This window comes from Mus caroli, chromosome 12 (genome assembly GCF_900094665.2).
Source record: "Mus caroli chromosome 12, CAROLI_EIJ_v1.1, whole genome shotgun sequence".
Lineage (NCBI taxonomy): Eukaryota > Metazoa > Chordata > Mammalia > Rodentia > Muridae > Mus > Mus caroli.
The window spans coordinates 46,450,090-46,470,365 of record NC_034581.1 but is presented as its reverse complement, the minus strand read 5'-3'; the positions used below and the strand labels follow the sequence as shown (position 1 = coordinate 46,470,365).

The 20,276-nt window shown below is 40.2% G+C and overlaps 1 long non-coding RNA gene across 1 annotated transcript in view; it reads left to right on the top strand.

The window, feature by feature from the left end:
- LOC110306476 overlaps nucleotides 1-18,887 on the top strand; it is a 19,362-nt gene extending 475 nt beyond the window's left edge. Inside the window, exons 2-6 of the long non-coding RNA XR_002379289.1 lie at nucleotides 429-598; nucleotides 16,238-16,333; nucleotides 16,420-16,479; nucleotides 16,887-16,935; nucleotides 18,693-18,887. This is a non-coding gene — a long non-coding RNA (uncharacterized LOC110306476). The remainder of the gene's footprint in view (nucleotides 1-428; nucleotides 599-16,237; nucleotides 16,334-16,419; nucleotides 16,480-16,886; nucleotides 16,936-18,692) is intronic.
- Nucleotides 18,888-20,276: the final 1,389 nt, after the last annotated feature.

Here is a 20,276-nt window from a genome sequence, read left to right as displayed (position 1 = left end):
TCCCTTCCTTCCTTCCTTCCTTTCTATGTGTATGCTTGTGCATACATGTCTAGAGGCCAGAGATCGACATAGGATGTTTTCTTCAGTCATTCATCTTATTTTTTTGAGACAGAATCTCTCCCTGGCCTTGGCGCTGACTAGTTGGCTAAGATGCTTTGGCAAGCAAGTGGCAGAGATCTGCCTATTTCTACGTCGCCTCACTCGCAGCACGAGGGCTATAAGCCCGGGTCATTGCCCCTGCCTTTTACATTGTTCTGCGGTCTGAGTCCAGGTCCTCACACCTGAACAGTGAGCACACTACCCACCGAGCATCTCTCTAGCTTGTGATCTCATTTCAAAATGAAGCAGATAGTTGGAATGTGCCTTACCAAGCTTTATTTTAATACTCACAAATCAGGGAAAGTTTTGGAGATTGCATGCGTTAAGAGTTTTTTGCAGATAAGAGCCAAAGCCACAAAAGGATATGTCACATAAACTACTAAAACTAGTGGTATCCTCCATTTCTGCCTCTTGACATCTTTTCCCTGGAGTAATAATCACTCAACAAAGAAAGATAAGGCAATAATTCCAGAGTCAAGAGAAAGGAAAGTGAATAGAGGTAAGAAGGGGGCGGGGCTACCAGGAGGGCAGGGTTTCCTTCCGAGGCACCTTGGGGCTTCTCTTAGGGGTTTTGTCATTGGCAGGGAATCTGGAGAGGTGGAGTAAAGCCCCTCTCAGAAGTTGAGCTAGATTCCAGTAGTTCTTCACACATACCTTCAACTTCTGTGGGATAAGAGACATGCGTACAGCATTTCTCTACTCTCCTGTCCTTTATCTCTACTGCCGTTGAGCCTCAGGTTCTTTCATCCAAGGTGGTGGGGAGGCTAAATTGAGTGGGTTGATGCAGCTTGCAATCAGATGAACCCAGCACTGTTTCCAGGAACTGTGGTGGAAAGCGGTCTTGTAATTAATCTGAACATGACATTTTCAGATTTGATTAACCTCATGTGGTCAGTGGATAAGCTTGAGTTGAAGGTTATTGGCTTAAAAAAAATCAACAACAGATACTGCTCTGGGTCGTATTTTTAGGAGATTTTAAAAAATAACACAGGTAGCAAAAATGCTGACCATGGCACAGCCAGAGACTTTTAGCTTAGGCTCCTAAATACAGTGTATAAAATGCTTTGCTATATTTACTGCATAGAGATATTAATTCAGGTTTATATGGATATATTTTGTACATATGTATGTGTGCGTGTGTGTGTATGTGTGTGTGTACATATTTTCAACTTAAAATGTCATCTAATTGTTTGACCAAAGGTACTCTGTTTCCACTTGGTCACCAATCCTATTCTTGGACTCTGTAAACACAATACATTCAGAATTATAGATTACTTAATGTGGTGCTGGATTTTTGCTCAAACCTAAAGCTTAAAGATTTAATTTTCTGTTGGCCTTAATGAAATAACCAATGCATGAGCTCCCCGTGGGGGGATATGAAAAGTAGTGTCTAGAGACCCACTAAAACATTTGCAGACCTCCTTGGTTTTCTATTTCTAATGTGATGAAAATTTGTACAAATAACAAAGAAAGAATGTCATGGTAACGAAAACATTTCCTATACATGTATTTTAGAGGGATGCGAAATCAAAGGTCTTCAAAGCATTACTAGGGCTCTTTCTAGGAGGTTATTGACAAATATGTAGTTTGTCTCTGGAGTTTGTGCCTCTTTCACAGATTGGTGTATTTGTGATCCCACCGGCAGAATAAGTGTCTGTAATTCATTTCTCCTTGTTAACTAGTGTGCCTTTGTGTGGAGGATGATTGGCAGCAAACTCGGCTGAGTCCCAACGGATGAGCTTGTTAGCAAAACCCTAGCGTCCCATCTCTAATAAAGCTTATCAGCGGTACATTTTGTCCTATCTATTAGCCTCTCTGTTTCTTTTTTTGTGAAAAGCTGAGTGTCCCTTTGAAGCAATGACAAATAAGCCCCTGAACTGAAGTGCTAGGCTGCCTTACGGACAGCTGGATAGTAAATGTCACACCGTGGAGAGAATGCCTATTATCAGAGCGAGCCATTTGTTCCCAGCCTTTCAGTATCTTAATGTAATACAAAATTGCTAAATCAAGCCCCATGTCTGTGACAGAACATAATTAATGAGAAAGCAGGAGCCAATTCAACACTCTTTATTGGGACCTAATTGGCTCAGGCAACAGAGTTGTCACTCAACAAGAGACTTCCTTTAAAGCAATTTTGTTCTTGGTTGTATTACAGAGCCTATTAAATTGTCCCCTCCTTGATCACACAAAGAAGTATCTGCATGCAATAATTAGCTTTTCCAGGGGGAATTTTTTTTAACTCATGCAATACCGGATCGTTTTTAAACTGTCTGCAAAAGCCCTGCTTGTGGCCAGGGGATGAGCTGCACGCAGAGCAGAGCCGCAGGCTGCTTTCCATTCTGCACAGCACCAGGAATCTCTGCTGCAGAAAGCTGAAAGGGAGCCCAAGCCAGAGAGAGACAAGCTCAGAGGTGGAGGATGGGAGAGGGATGAGGTGGTGGGCCCAGGAAATCACTTTGATGGGTAATCGTAGCTCACTTCACAATCTGCTCTTAAAAGGAACACAGTAGAATACTTATTTGTATATATTTAAATTTGTGGGGTTTTTTTTTTCTTCTATAGCCAATTTACTCTGTAATCAAAATTAGCCGAGTGATGGCAGGAGGTGGAGGTTCAATACACATGGAAGCCTGAAGGGTCTCCGGTATATTAATGCACTCGGCTGTATTTTGGAGATTCTTGGGGCACAGTTTAAAAGTCAGCACAAACATTTAATGCTGTGTGGTTATTTATTGCAATCTAAAAATGTACTCTGGAGATTTATGGCCTCCCCTCCCCCTCATTTAATAAATCTCAAGATAAATGTATTCTGGGTATGCACACCATTGTTTTAAAACTGTTTTCTCGCTGTCACAACACCATAGACTTCAAATAAGCCTTTGCCTTGTCTTGATGGGTTTTAGGCAGTGTGACATGCAGTGAGTGAAGGCCACAGAGAACAGCCCTTAAGGTTTACACAGGCATTTGCTGAGATCTGGGCAGAAATGATCCAAGCCAGGGGTAAAGCAGACAGAAAGTTGCAGGAAACACATATTAAAACATACAAATTAGGCAACCACAAGTATGAATTTGAAAAAACAAACCCTGCAACAGTTGATATTAGAAATTATTAAAGGTTGATTTAAATGGCAATACTGTGAGCAACCTAAATCAAAGGCACATATATGGACCCTTTCTTGAAATGGCTGTCAATTTCTCCCTTCTGTGCCTTCAGAAACGGCAAAGACTGCAGTGAGCATGGCAGCAGCATTTGGCTGGATTTAGAGAGCTGTTAGTTGCCCCAATGAGGAGATGCCAGCTATTAGGATAGGGAGAAGGCAAACCTCTCAAACAGGAGAGGAGAGAGGCTCCCATCAAGCTGCAGGGTGCAGAGAAATCTCAGGATCTTCCCCAGTCACTGTTGCAGCAGGCTGGCGTGGTGCCGTGGTCCTCGGACTTATTGCTGTTTGCCGGCATCTTAGCTGTCTCAGTTGCCATAACTGACTTCCATCACATAGAACTTTTCTAGCTTCTCAGCCTCCCTCGAACCCACCCTTACAGACAGAGCAGAAGCAGACTCATGGATGCACTCTGTTTGAAAAATATTCGTTATTAGTCCATAAAGCAGGAACAAATAAAACTAACAGTAAAATGTATTAGTCAATAATGTCCTTTCCCAGGTGACTCTTGAACCTCACGGAAGCGCATTCTCAACGAAGATTTATTAGTCTGGTCGGGAATGCACCATGATAGCAAGAGCTGCCAGAATCTAATTTGCTTTAATTAATCATTTGCTTCATAACACGGCGATTCTTCCCCCTCCCCCTCCCTCCTTTTAACTGTCTAGATTATTTTAAAACATTAGATATTGCTCTGTGGATGGCTGATGAAACTGAAATTGAATGCTGTAAAAGTTAGATTAAAAATTCATTTAACAGTATAAACATTTCAGAGTGCAGGATGTTGTCGATTAGGTCAAGTGCGTATGGAGCAATAAAACAGTCGTCGAGCTGAGAGAAAATACATTGTCAGAGGGCACTCAAACAGCTGAATTTAGTCTAATTTAAATGTTATAGGAGACTTAAAAAAACGCTAAGAATCCAGTTATAATTACTCTGTATTTGAGTAACACCGACGGCTAGGAAGTCGGAACCACATCCAGGCACATTTATTAGTGTCATGGTACAAACAAGCTTTAGTTTGGATAGGAATGAGCCATTGGCTCGGTGGAGAATAGAGGCTGAGTTAAAGGCCATAGTGCCTACCCCTCTTAGGAGAATGGAGTGTCTCGGATTTCCAGGAGAGCCAAGACATCAGATATTTATCGGGGCAGCACCAGGCAAGAGTGTTTTCTCCTCCGCCCCCTGGGTTGGCCTGGGCAGACGCCAGCTGCACAGGGTGGGAGAGAGCGGTGCTGTAAGTGGAGGCTCCGTCCTTCTCGCCACAAGGAGGCGCTCGCGGACACCTCGCTGGCTGAGCCGTACAGGCTTAAAGCCGGATGGAGCTCTGAAAGCTTTTCCAAGGACCTGAAAGGGGAACACTGTAGTTGCCTGTTGCTGAATGGAATGCTTTTGTGTGCTCAGCTCTTGGGGGCTGGGATGGGGAAAACATTTGTCTGATTTAGGAACCAAACAAAATGTGTGTGCTTAGAGATCTTGCAGTTTATTTCATAACACTATAAAGGGAAATACCACTGTAATTTAGCAGTGGTATGAGCCTGAAGCACAAGAGGGACTGTGTGCTTGCCATTACAATTAAGCACCCTATACTATGCTGTCCGTACACATGGTACCTCATCTCTCGTATCAGTTCCAGTGTGACATGTGTCCTTACTATAGTGGAATTTGTATCACTCCCAACCTCAGAAGGCTTGACTATCCTGTAAAAATACGTGTTAAAAATCCGTGCCTCAGATGATCTAGTGGGGGCTATTTGTTGTAAAATATTTTGCAGTTTGGTTACTGGCCAACTTTTAATAAGCATATACGAAATTAAATAAGTATTTTACAAAGAAGTAGACACGTGTGTGGGTGCTGAACTTTTTTTTTTCTTCCTTAAGTGGGTTTTCTGTCTGCTTTTAGAGTCAGTTCTAGAACCTCATAAGAAAATTATTGTTATAGTGTTACAGTCCCACCCTCCCCCTCCTTTTTTTTTTTTTTTTTTTTTTGGTAAAGTCAAATATAAATAACATTCTCTGGGATAGTGTATTTGATACTCAATTCACTACAATTTCATGAACTCAAGGTGTTGCTGATGAATCACAGATTCATTGACAATCTTCAAAGAAGTTCCAAATGGCCGTAGGCAAGTCCTGTGTGCTGTTCCTCGCCGTTATTCTGGGTTGAACTTGAATACTTCCTGTTCTACTCCAAGACTTCATCAGAAATACATTTCAGTGGAGTTGTAGAGCAAAATATAACTCTAGTAGAATTGTAAACTAAGAGTGGGGACATCTCAGTTTCTACCCACAAGGAAGTTTCAGGAAGAGAGAACTGTCTAACTTTGAATTTTGGAAGGAAGCCTTGCTAGCTCCCACCTCAGCCAGGATGGAAAGCCTTATAAACTCATGGGTAGCGTCCAGTATTTGGCGTTTTCTTTCAGTTTCCCAATAAGTCAGCAACGTGCATCTTCACAAGAGACTCACAGCAAGTCTTGGGCTAAGAAGCAGAATCAGAGGGAATTGGATGTTCTTGAAGTTTTGCCATTCAAATCAAAGTGAGCAGAAAGAAATGTGCTGTCATCATTCCCGTGGCTTGGAATTTCTTAACATTCGCGATGGGGGTGGGGTGAGTAACACCTGAGTCCCACAGGGAGGACTGTAATCAAAGAAGCTCTGAGCAGTGTTAGAGGGTCTTTACCCCCCCTCCATCCCTTTGCAATATGCACTTGCAGAATTGGCTAAATGAGCCACCATACTCTGGTCAATATGAATAGGCTTGTAAGAGGCTCAGTTTGATTTAATGGCCACCCATGGACTTCCACACGAGGAAGGGAATGCCATGCTCAGACTGAATAAAGCTGTAAGAATTCAACCACTCCATTTGGCATTGTAGCTGTATTTTAATGTCCTCTTCAGAATTCTCAGTTATAGTAACATCTCTGCAATCAGACTAGCATAAAAAGGCCTGTTTGTAATAAATCGGTCAGCCTCTTATGTGCCTATCTTTCCTGATGCGATAGTGAATGATGGGATTGTTCCATGTAAACTAGGCAGGAAGATTTTTCAGTATGGCTAGTTGTATCTCTTCATTTGTATAAGTGATTTATTTAAGATTTTATTTCTGTTTTCAGTCTTTGTTTTCATGTTATCTCCTAATTGTCCCGGGGATGGGGGAGACAAATGGATTCTGCCCATGAAGTGTAGGTCTGTGGGAGATGTTTAAGCGAGATGCAGTTTACAAAGAGGTCAGGAAATGAAAACAAGATTGTTCTGCCTTCTGTCATCATTTCTTTCAGGAGACTGATGTGAGGGTTGTGAGCTGTCATGTCCTGGCCAGGACATGGTGGCAGAGGCGGAAGGGTGAAATTGGTTTCTATGCATATTCTAAGGTGGAAATACTCACACTGCCTTCTTAGTACATAATGGTCACCCAGTGCAAAGGGCCCTAGACCTTTGGAATCATTCAGAGTTTTCATTAGAGAACCAGCGGTCTGTTCAACTTGCTCTGGTGGAGCTCGGTGTTGAAATTGCATATTATAGGCTGTGCTGCTGTAAATAAAGGGCATTTTGTTATGCCCACACTCAGCTGCCTTTCCTACTGTGATTTCTTTCCCAGCCCCTGCTGTGACCTATTGTCAAAAACAAGGCTTTATTGGTGAGCTTCTTTTCATGGGAGCTCAATGTCTGTCCAGAAGACAAAAACACCAGTTAGGTAGAAAGAGGACAACATCTTTTAGGGACAGAATGACTCAAAAATCTTAACTACAGACTTTCAGATAATTCATAAATGTCAACAGGCAAGAAGTGGGCAGCTGGGGCACCCTGTCTTGAAGGTGACACACCAGCCATTTCCTTGAAGGTGACAAACATGCCAGTCATTTCTTGGATGCTTAAGCAGAAAAGGACCAAATGTGGTCTCTGGATTGATTTTGTAGAGACCCTTTCTTGCCAAGCTCAGGGTTTTTTTCCCAGTGATAATCAACTCTTAGGCAACATTTACACTTTTATTTGTTTTGGAGGATTCTACAAGGGTGGCTAAGATCAAAAATATCAGTGAGATTATTTAAACAACAACAAAAAAATAGTCACCTAATTTCCCCCTCATTTCTCAGTGTTTCTTCTCACAAACCTACTCCTGAGATACAGGTATGGCCAAGCTGTCATGTAGAGAAGGACACTGCCCTCTAAAATGCTCTTCTTCTTTGTTAGTTATTGGCCTGAAAACATCGTGTTCTAGTACTGAGACTTTCAACAAATGTTCATGAAGACAACCACCACAATATACTACTTTATGCTAATCCACAGTGGCTATCGTTTATAAACGCTGTTTTACATGCTATTTACATTTTGAAAGTAGGAAATAGTGTCTCAGTAGCTTAAATATTTTTCTAAATACTGTATGCTGATAAATTAATCCCAGGCTCTATTCTGTAAAGCATGGTGTGATGAATGACTAGTGTTTTCCAAAACAACAGGAGATCTTACTCCAAAGACATTCAGTCTGGTTACTGAATTCTACTGATAGACAAACCTTATTTTCTCAGTTTACTATCAATGGAAGGTGTTGCTGTATACTTCTAGCAGTTGAGTTTTCCCAGAGCTGAAATGTATTTGTAAGGACTCTACACTGTCTAGGAGAATTTGGCATGCTTGGTTTTAGAAAGCTACGTTGAATACAGAATATAGACTTTAGAATCTACCTTTTCTTCTTTGGGTTTATAAGACTTCTTTCTTCTTTATTTGAAGTCTAAGACTTTTCTATTGACTTGTGAAGTAAGCAAGGGCTAGAAAATTAAATACGGGTTAGAGGTATGGCTTAATTATTCAACATGTGCTTAACACATGGAAGACCTAGGTTTTGATATCAGGATAGAAGGAAGGAAGGAAGGAAGGAAGGAAGGAAGGAAGGAAGGAAGGAAGGAAGGGGATTTTGACTAACATATCTAGCTTCTGTACCTTAGAGAACACACACATATCCACACATGTTTATACTTACACATACCAAAGAAAGCAAAGCAAATGGCAGTTGACTTTAGTTTTATTCATTAAAAGACCCATTTTTAATTGCAATGTTCATAGGATTGTAAGGCTGCAGTGATACCTGAGAGAGGCCTGAGAATATGTTTGTAGCACATTACTTGGACTGCATGATAATTGAGATCCATTGTGGCTGAACACTTTATGAGTTTGTTTAATTTGTCACAGTAAATAAAGCTTTTATGATGCAAGTTAATTAGCTCTCTTGTGTTACTGCACATCAAATGTAATTAACAACAAACTGCCAGTGTGGGGTTGCCCTTATGGAACATGGTAACAGGGAAAAACTTAACTGGGTTGGATTAACTGAAAGATACACTGTTGACTCAATCATCCTTTTGCCTGCTTTAGATAGATCAGGATCTGGGTGGGGGTGGGGAGGAATACCAGGTCTCAAAAAAAAAAATCAGCTGTTTAATAAGGTTTCAAAAAATCTAATGTATTATGACAGACTCACATTTGCTACCACATTAAGTAAAATTTCTACCACTGTTCGGAGATCTCTTCCTCCTCCTTGGCTGGCATAGCCTGTGTGCCAAGCTCAGCTTGCATCTTTCATTTCCAGTCATTTACCTTTATTTTGCTTTGACACATCTTCTCTAGTATGATAAGTGCTGCTATGGTGGAGGCAGAAGGAGTGCTATTAAGTAATGACTAGGAGGGAATGTGTCCGAATGGGCAGAAGATGATGGAAGGAGGTGTGTTAAGAAGGCCAGGCTTCCAGTTCCATCATGGCCGTCTCATTGAGTTGATAGTTTGAGAAAAGAAAACGCTTTGTATTATTTTCTCTTAATTTTTTCCCTAGGAAGAATTAAGAAAATGACATCCCTAATGATATATACTCATTTTTGATCATGTGATCAGAGGAAAAGAAGGCAGAACAGATCCATAAAAGGCCACTTTTAAATACTCCAAGTGTCTGCTACTTAGGTTGTAAATACTGGGAGAAAACATCAACACAAATGAAGAAATACACATATAAGGGAACATTATTACTAGAGGAATAAACCTTTATCACCCTCTGCCATCCTTACCTTCTCTGTAGGGAAGGGCAACTCAAGGCCAGTATTTCTAAGTAATTACACTTCTGTGGGAATGCCATGAAGGGAAATTGAGGAATGATTGGAAGATGTGGTTTTTCAATCCTGACTCTAATCACCTACTTACTTTCTCCTAGATGGTTTCCTCATAGAACCCAGTTCACATTAGTAATTTCATGAAGTCTTCTATCTCTAAAACTCCCATTGCCAGAAAATCCCTCTGGTTTTATCTCTTCTCACCATGCTTGCCCCTGGTCTCAGCACTGAAAATGGAAGATGTGTAAGGTTAACTACTCAGACATAAAGGGAGATGTATTTGAGTGACAGCCAGCTTCACTTATGCATTCAGTAGATATTTATTGTGTGCTTTATAAACTAGGTTTTGAGAACCCGAAGATGAAATTGTATGAGCAGTCCTTAATATGTGTAACTGAAAATTATGACTACCAGTTTAGAAGCAGGTAGCTAGATCAGTAAATTCAATCTCTTCAGGAGAGATATTTTAAAATGTTCATATGTATTATATATAGTTCTGTTATTCTTGGGTTTTTCTTCCCATGCACTACATAGCCAATATAGGGAAAGAGAAATCAGACCCGAGCTGAGGCAGAGGACCAGACAGTCTATTTTCTCTTGTACTAGAACATTTCATCTTGACACAGCTCTTTCTCTAGGAGTTGACAGGAACACAGGCGTTACTTTCTTTTGTTTGGTTAGGTGGTTCATTGAGAAGGATTACATCACTTATCTGACTTACTTTTACTCTTTTAAAAGTAACATTTGTTATTAATTATAAGAGCAATTGCAGGTCATTCTCAGGAGTTAAATGTCACAGAAATTCATGATAGAAGAAAATTTAAAATATTAACTTACTCCACTCCCTATAGATAACTTGCTATTAATATTTTTGGTTTATATTATTTTTCTCTGTTCTTTTTAAACATAAATATATCATTTTGTTTTCTTCACATATGGACAATAATACAATTTTGTTAATGAGTCTGTTGCCATGAGAACAAGTTCCTGAGATAATCAACTTACAAATCACAAAGATTTGTTTGAACTCACAGTTTTGGCTGTTCTAGCCCCTAATTGGTTGGCATTATGGCTGTGGGCTCAAGGGAGACAAGTGCGTCACGGCAGAGTGAATCTACTTTCTTTATGGTCAGGTTGAGTAAAGGTATAAGGAGAGGTAAAAAATATAAAAAAGAGTGAAGAAGGCTGGAGTTTCTGTCTCCTTCTGTGTCACTAGACTTCATCTCTTAAAGGTCTCGCCACCTTTCAATGGTCCCATCCTGCGGACAAAGTCTTTTATGAACGTATATAGGTCTTTGGGTGGGGGTACATTTAGTATCCAGATCTAAACTGCAACATACATAATATCCATCATGAGATTAGTGCTGAGGGAGTTTGACTTTTTTTCATTGTATATCTTGATTCCCAGTATAGATTGATCTGATGATTTTAATGACTATTATACTTCATATGAATAGACATAATTTTGTTTAGCCAATTCCTTGATTGGTAGATAATTGAAAATTTTCATATATTTTGCTCTTATAAATAATATAGGGTACTATTTTTTTTAAATAGTATTTTCATCATTGCAAGGAGCGACTCATAGTCATCCATGTGAGGTGCCTGGCACCCTTTAGATAACTTAGAGGTGCCGTTTCATGGAGAAGCTTTGATCTCGACGAGTTATATGAGGGCTGGAACTCATGCATCCGGGGTACCACAGAGCTCCCACTTCGGTCCAAGCCTGTGATCTTGGACCTGATGGCAGCACATACTCAGCAAGTATTATGTATATATATATATATATATATATATATATATATATATATATATATATATACATATATATAATTTAGGTATTTTCTTCATTTACATTTCAAATGCTATCCCAAAAGTCCCCCAGACCCCCCTCCACTCCCCTACCCACCCAGTACCACTTCTTGGCCCTGGTGTTCCCTTGTACTGGGACATATAAAATTTGCAAGACCAAGGGACCTCTCTTCCCAATGATGGCCAACTAGACCATCTTCTGATACATATGCAGCTAGAGACACGAGCTCCAGGGGTACTGGTTAGTTCATATTGTTGTTCCTCCTATAGGGCTGTAGACCCCTTTAGCTCCTTTCAGCAAGTATTTTTAAGCACACATTTTTTTTTTATACTTGTGTTAATTTAAACATAGGACATAAAGTTACCAGGCCATAGGATATGGTCTATTTAGGCAGGTGTTTTTAATTTTAGAAATTTTAATACATTTTTACATGTGTGGGTGTCTACCTGCATGTATGTCTGTGTATTATGTGTAGGTCTGATGGCCATGGAGGCCAGAAAAAGGTCTAGGTGGCATCAGGTGTCCTGGAACTGGAGTTACAGATAGTGATGGGCTGCTGTGTAGGGATGGGCATTGAATCAGGACCCTTGGAAAGAGCTGAGCTCTGTCTCCAGCCCCAGTACATCCATTCTGAAGTTTAACAGAAAGTTTTTGGGTCTTTTGTTGGAGGTGTTGTCAATTAGCTCTCCAGGTTGTAAAATACATGCACATTTGTTACTTCACATTCTTGCCTGTCTTGTAAAGCACCACCCCTCCCCATTTCATTGGTAACATTTTTAAAATCATCATGTAACTTGCATTTTCTTTATGTGTGTTTGTGTGTGTGTGTACACACACACACACACACACACACACACATATATATATATATATATATATATATATATATATATATATATATATTAAAGATTTTTAGTGGCAAGCCCATAGCTGCCACAAAAAAGAAAGAAAGAAAGAAAGAAAAAAGAAAGAAAGAAAGAAAGAAAGAAAGAAAGAAAGAAAGAAAGAAAGAAAGAAAGAAACAACAATACATCGGTATTATATGTAGATGAGTATCATGACCTGTGGAAACCTCAATGTCTGAACTGAACTGCAGGAATAGTGGCAGTAAGGCTCCTGCTATCCTCCTTTTTAGTTTTTGAAGTGTGTGTATGCACAAGTGAGTGCAGTTCTCTCAGAAGGAAGAAGAGGGCATTGGATCCTCCGGGGCTGAAAGGAGGCTCTCTGAAGCACTTAGCCATCTCTTCAGCCTCCCTGATTGTACTTCTGTACTAAAAAGACTCAAACTTCATACTTATTCTTTTGAATACCACCTGTTCTTATGTGCACGTGTGGAGACAAAGTTTTCATATCTGTAAATTTCTAGCCTTTCCATGAGATAGAACAAAACATGATATAAAATCTGTTTATTGCAGTGGTCCTCAACCTGTGGGTTGCAATCCCTTTGTGGGTGGAATGACCCTTTCGCAGGGGTCACCCAAGACCATTAGAAAACACAGACACATTATGATTCATAACAGTAGGGAAATTTCAGTTATAAAGTAGCCATAAAAATAATTTTATAGTTGTGGGGGGTGGGGGGGTTGTCACCATAACACAAGGAACTGTATTCAAGGATCATAGCATTAGGAAGGTTAGGAATCACTGGTCCATTGGATACATGAAATATGTAGGCAGAAAGATGACTTCTGAGGTAGGCAACCTGGTTGTTATTCTAGCTAAATCTATGGAATCTGAGACAGGAACAAACCTGGGAAGCCAGGAAGAGATCCCTGAATGCAGAGCACGAGGCCACCGAGGTGTGGCTGAATCGTGTACTGTGGCTCTGGAGTCAAAAGGATGCCTTTTTACAGGTTTTTTTTTCTTTTTGCCAGAAAACTTGCATCAGAGTAAACTTTAAAATATTTACCACAAACTACATCTTGAAGAAAATGATTACTATAATATCTAACAGACCATAATAAAATTGTTGAAGGGGCTTACTATAGGAAAATAGAGTTTTTTTTTAATGCCTGCTCCTCCTCCTTTCTTCTTTTTAAGATTTATTTATTTATATATATGAGCACTCTATTAGCATGTATGCCTGCATAACAAAAGACAGCGTCAACCAGAAGAGGGCATCAGGTCCCATTACAGACGGTTGTAAGCCACCATGTGTTTGCTGGGAATCGAACTCAGGACCTTTGGAAGAACACACAGTACTCTTAATAGCTAGACTACTTCTTTAGTCCCTCAATCCCTACTTCTTAAAAGTAAGATATACCCCTACACTGGGCAGGAGAAATTTGATTGGCCATGATTCACACCTTCTCCGGTTTGCAAACTCAACTTTCCCTAAAAGCCCTTTGGTTCTTTAAATCTGGTCTTTTTATTTTTCCTAGTGTGAGCCTCACATCTTCAGGACTGGTTAGGGAAGTAAGGCAGGATTGGTGGAGAGAGAAAAATCTTAAGGGAAACAGAGGTAGCAACGCGAGTTTTGTTTTTCTTTCAGTGGCTTTATCTTCTATAATGGGGTTATCCTGTATCCACTGTGTACTGTGTTCCAAGCCACCTTTGTAGGTCTGACTGGATAACCAATTAGCCTCCCCATGGGGCTGTGCAGTGTGACAGAGGGACTTTGTGGTATACAGATAGGGAACACTTTTGTCTAGCTATCAGGTCAGGTTTCTGAAAATTTGAGCAACAAGTAGCTGATGTTTCAAATAAGAAGCTGATGTTGGAGAAGGCATCTGTAACAAAGCCTAGAGGAAGGTTACAAAATGAGACAAAGCCCTGGATGCCAGCCGAGAAGCCTGGGTGGAAAGGGACAGAGAGTCTCTGTGGCACACGGCAGTGCCCTGGGCCTAGGTGCTGACAATAAAGCCCCAAGCTCAGGCCCCTCGTAGACAACCTTGCATGAAGTGACCCTTGCCCAGGGGATATTATCTTCCTGGCACTGAAAAAAAAAATCCTGTTTGGATAGTGGCTAAGTTTTTACCAGAGAAGAAAAACAAGGAAACAAGCATAAATTGTTGAGTCTTTCAAAGTGCGTAGCAGAAACAGCAGCAGCAGGTTGACGCTGCAAACTCTGATTTCTAACGTAGCAGCACACAGTTCCCTTGACAAGAGACAAAGCAACTGCTAGGTTGAATGTGTCTTTACATGAGCAAATGATCTTGCATAATAATACCGCGCGGTGCTGACAATCCTTTATGAATACAGCAGCGTAACACCGACAGTTAGCTAAACAACAGAGCTGCCTGCCCAGATAGAGGGTTTGGAACTACACGGGAGGGACATATTCCACTCAAGGTAATTCTAGGGAAATGTGGAAAGGCTGACATCTGGACTGTCATGCGAAGCAGACACATTCTGAAACACAGAGAAATGTTGTCTGAGGGGTCCTAGTGAGCTTTCCAAGTCCTCATTGAAAGCCTGTGAAATGTTCGTAATTTAAAATAGAAGAAAGCAAAAAAGATGACTTCAGAAAAGTAGTGGAAGAGGACCAGGAGCTGCGCTTATTCATAGATGCATTTATTCGCTTACTAAGTGTTTCTCGACTATTGTCTGTAGGTCACAATCATGTTATGTCACAGAGATACAGGCACAAGTATCATGTTTTTATCCTTGAGGTGGTTGAAGAAAGGAATATAAGTCAAGTAGATCGTACTGTAGGTAGCATTAAGTAAAGACTGTGGAAGTTATGATAAACTCTCTCCCTCCTTTCTCTGTGTCTGTCTGTCTGTCTGTCTGTCTGTCTGTCTGTCTGTCTGTCTGTCTGTCTATCTGTCTGTCTGTCTGTCTGTGTCTGCCTGCCTGTGTCTGTCTGTCTGTCTCTCTGTCTCTCTGTCTTTGTCTCTGACTCTGTCTCTCGCTGCCTCTCTCTCCATCTCTGTTTTTGGGAATTGGATCTAGTGCCTCACCCATGCTTGGCAAGCAATCTACCATTGAGCTAAACACTGGTCCTTTTTTATTTTGAGTTTGTGCCTTGTTTTTTTTTTGTCCGTGCTGGATTTTTTACATTTTTCTGTGACCTACGGTGGTCTTGGACCTGTCATCTGCTGAGTAGCTATGACAGATTCCTTACTTTTGAGGGCCTGAGGATATTGCAAACCAAGAGGTCTTCTTCCTTGCCAAGACAGTCAGAATAAATATAAAGCATTTCCAGTGTTTCCAGGTACAAACGTGATTAGATCTGAGAGGAAGCTATCGAGAGATACTTCGAGATTTCTTCTTGTAAATGGTATGTGGGAGTAAGGTGGGCAGACAGGAAAGCTAATCAAGAGTTCTTTAAACTCTAGGACTTTACTGTGCTTCCAAACTCAACAAAAAAAGAGCAGGAAAAAATTACTGACAAAGAAAAGAAGTTACATGGAATGATATTTCAAAATGCTACATAATATAGTCCCAAGTATATGGTATCATATACATCCATTTGGTATTTGACCAATGGTTGTGACAAAATGGAAACTCATCTGGCATCTTAATGTTTGAACTATTTACAGACAATCTGAACATGCTATCCTTGTAAACTTTAGAGAGAGGGACTTAGTGTGGGTCAGAGAACTGCAACTTTCAAAGTGTTCAGGGGTGTGTGTTTAGGTCATTGCAGATTCTTAGTTGGGCATTGACCTCTGATACTGAACAATGATGATGAGATTTTTATTGGCCATTTACAATGCAGAGAATTTAGTGTGTCTGATAGCCCATTGATTCTTTGTGGCCAGGTTTGTGTGAGCTCTCAGTTTAACCCAACTACTTGTGTGCTAACTTTGCCAAGATTTTGCTTTGACATTTACATCCTGCAAATTGCATGCAAAGTGTAAACAGAAATTTTCCTGCTTGAGATGTTAATGTATATCATACTCAGTTTTCAAAGCACATTTCTCAGTTCCTTCTTTGCATGTCACGTCCCATAGATATTAGGAGAACCAATCCTACCAAACAGAGTTGACAGTAGGGCTGGCTTACAAGAGAATGCTATTCAGTGACTTCTCCATCTGGAAACATGGAGAAAGTAAAGATAATTTCATGGAAATTACCAATAAGAGTGAGGTAGAAGGAGTTGGAATTCATCTGTTTTCCTACCCTCAGCTCCAGATGGGAAAGCAGACGTCACCTCCCAGAGCCCTGCAAATACAAGAGATTGCAACTGAGGGTTTTGCTGAGGAGCAGGCCGGTACTTCCAAGGTATAGCATCCTCCCCCAAACCACTAAAAAGTATTTCATTTCTTGCTCATTTCTGTATCTTACGTTACCCTCTGTCTTTCTTGGAGGAAGAGACATGCTCCATCATGATCCAAAGGCCACATAGTTGGGCTGATATTCCCATCCAGGTCTGTTGGTTCTAAAGTCCATGAAATTGTATATAAACAGTAGAAGCATATGAAACAATATTCAATTAAAAAACTGTTCAACTAGTTTCCTTAATTTCAGTCATTAGTCTTCCCAGCGGTTGAAATGGGGAAGACTAAAAATAATCCTAAAACTTTTTTTCAATGTTCTTTTAGACCACTAAAGTTTATACAGGGTAGATGGGTCACAGACCGTGTTGGCAGGTTTTAGTCACTGCAATAAGGGAAAAAAATCTCTTAGAGGGATAATTTTACAGGAACAAAATGTATGTTTGTATTTTTCCTGTTTACTGATGTTTTAAAACACATGTATCTATGGGGTAACTCTCAAAGTAGCTCTAAAAAGAGAATGCTGATAACATCCTCTCAAAGATGACCCTGTCTTCCAGGTTTCTGCTGGATACAAAGAATGCCATTGTATTATGTGGACTATCTAAGGTTTGTATGACTTTGACCTTTTCAATAATGTCTAATTCTAATTTGTCTATCTATGTGACCTTAGAAAGTTATTTCTTCCTCACCTAGGACTCATGGTTGTTTATAAAACCTATGCATTCCGTAGCAGATCTGGAAGTTTCCAGGGGCAGTCTCATCTACTAATGCATCAGCATTGACACGGCTGCTCTTTCCACTCTTTGTTTTGAATATTGCACCCAGACATCTAGTCTTATTGCTCTTTCTCTCTCTCTCTCTTCAAACTATCACTCCTTCTGCTGGTGTGTCTTTCTACCCAGGGCTCCTGCTCCCCTGCATCAAGGCTTCCTCCTGAATGGCCTATTTGCATTGAGTCCACATGAGGCCATAATGGACCAGAACTCTTGACTGGAATAAGAGAGCAGTATCTTTCTTCTTAGGGAAAGGGGAAGCTCACAGTGATGTTATCTGACTTTCTCAGAGAGTTGTTGAAGGTATGATAAACCTCTGAGCTAGTGTCACACATAGGGACTTCTTCTGAAGTCACTAGACTGGATGAGTTGCAGTAAGTGTGTTTAGTGACCAGCACTCCTAGAAAGCTCTCCTGTTGCTTCATTTACTTATTCAGCTAGTTTCACTCTACGATGATGTCTTTTCTCTTAATATGTTCAGATAGTGTTTTTCTAAGTATGCTTGCATCTTAGCATCCAAGACTACTAAGTTATTGCCCATAAAATGTTATCATAGGATAGGCTATGTGGCTGGCTCTCTCAGAGCTATGAAACAATTTCTCAGAACTTGTGCAGTATATGAATCCTAGGTAACCCCAACTAAACATTATGCAACCATACTCAGAGCTTCCTGAGAGTAGAAATAATAAATCTCCTTTATATATGTAAACAAACATGCATTGCCACCATACTAAATATTATTTTCTGATAATATGTACTGGCTTTATTAAGAAACATAGATACTTATTTCCTGGTTGAAGGAGAGACTTGGTTGTATGTGGTTTAGGTGAGTCTTGTCATATGCCCCTGTGGTGAATGAATAGCAAGACATTTCCATGCCCTTTAGCAACCTTATAGCCGGTTTGTATAAAATTAGTTATGAATCTATGTGGCTAACCCAAAGGGATGGATTAGAAAAGACAAGCTCTACAAAAATAACATTGGAATTCTCTCTTTAGCATCCTAAGACAGAGAGAGTTTAAGGTCAATGACAAGAATTAGAATACAGTAAAAACATTAAAAAAAATTCAAGGTAGAACAGTTTCCTCCACATTTTGCATGTAAATATGTAGACCTAGAAACAAATATCAAGATTGGCTCTGGAATCTCTTCTTTGAAGAACTAAAGAGTTGTTTCAGCTTTTAAAAATCAGAACAGAGCCGGGCGTGGTGGCGCACGCCTTTAATCCCAGCACTTGGGAGGCAGAGGCAGGTGGATTTCTGAGTTCGAGGCCAGCCTGGTCNAAAAAAAAAAAAAAAAAAAAAAAATCAGAACAAAAAAGCAAATAGGAAACTTTTAAATTAAATTCCAACATTTTCAAACAAGTGCTGCCTGGGAGATCACGCAAAGCATCCAAAGCCTAAATTGAATGTATGTTGGCAAGAGCATCTTCACATCTCTCTAAATAACTAGCTAATACAGTCAGGATTTTACACCTCATTGAGGCCTGGCACTTATTTGCAACATGTTCCAGTCAATTGTCAACTAAAGAGAATGCAGAATTTCAATCCTTTAGGGGAAGAACGGGTGAATTTTTTTTCTTTTTCCCAGAGCATGTTGCATTGCAGAGATGGAATTCTCCAGAGGCTGCCAAGACTGCTGTCAGGTGTAATCTAACCCATCAACATTTTTAGGAGAAAGCAGAATGAACATGAAAACGGGGATGAAGGAGAGGGAGGAACACGTACCTTTGAAGTTGTAATTGAGCGTCTTGTCTGCTCCATTGAATAAAGTTCTGTAGAAAGTAAAATGTAGATCATTTGAGACATCCTAAATCATTTTCTGTGCCACCGAGCAGATTAGATTATGTTGTCCATTAAGGGGGTTCAACGACATGCTGAAACTGTGAGAGTACAGAAGAGAGAATGAGAAACATGATCAACAGCAAAAATCTGTGGACTTCCAAAAGGGGACAATGGATGGAGACGAGTCTGTTGTTTTCTCAAGCCATGAGCAACTGATCTTACTGTATAATATGTTAAATCCTCCAGTGACTTATGAGGCAAATGTTATCTCTAATTTACAGGTGAAGAGATTGAGGATATTATATTGGATTAGGGTACCATAAGGACTGACATTAGAAAAATCAGGTGATGGTGTCCAATTTCAGAAGGAAGGCTTTAAGGGAATGTTCTAAAGGGTTAGGCTTTGTCTAGGTGCTGGAGGGCTGGGGAGTAAGCAACACAGGGGAGTCCATTTAATGTAGAGGAAGGGGTGAAGACCCGGGGTTGCCCAGAGCAGGAGCTGAGTTTATTTATCTTTTTAAGGACCAATGGCTACTTCATAAATTGGAAGCCTGGCAAAAGTGGGGAGATCATTAGAAAGTATCAGATGTAAATTCTATATTTTATCACATGTATGAGCACACATTTATTTATCAAACTCTTATTGAAGCGTCAAACACTTTCTTACTTTACTCCCTTTTTTTGCTGTGGCATTTGTTTGTTTGTCTGGGACCAGGTTTTGCTCTGTAGCCTTGGATGGTCTGGAACTTGATAGGCCTTTAGTCAAGGCTTATCTTGAATTCAGAGATTCTCCTGTCTCTGCCATACAGTGCTGGATGGTATATCTTAATTAAAGGTGTGTCCCACCATACCTGCCCAAACCAGTTTCCTGAAGTGTGAGTCTGAAACTGGCATTTCTGAGTCAAATGAAGTATTTTACATCTCATTTAAACTGGTGACACACATGGTGGCTTTCTTTGTTTGAAGTGGAGGCAAAACCAAGAGATGAGAAGAGAGGGTTGAGGTGGGGCAAGATCAAGAGACATCTGGGATTTATCTTCTCCATTTGTCGCCACCTTCCTTCCCATTCACACTTGGGCATCATCTCTTACTGACATTTTGAAATGGAGCATGTAATTTAGGATTAATTTTCTTTCTGTACTCATGGTTTTTAAAGTCAATTTTCATATTTAATTAAATCACATAGTTGTAAGAACAAATCAAACTGGCATAAATAAGCTCGGACAAGGTTGATATACAACTATATAGAACTAATTGGTATGGGGAAAAAGAAATCACACACAACGTGACTTAGTCCAGTATTCAAGCAGGATTACAGAGGCCATGTTTTACAGAAGGAATAAGGATCAGTGATCTGATGAATTCATTCAATAGGAACATGTTAAGGGAA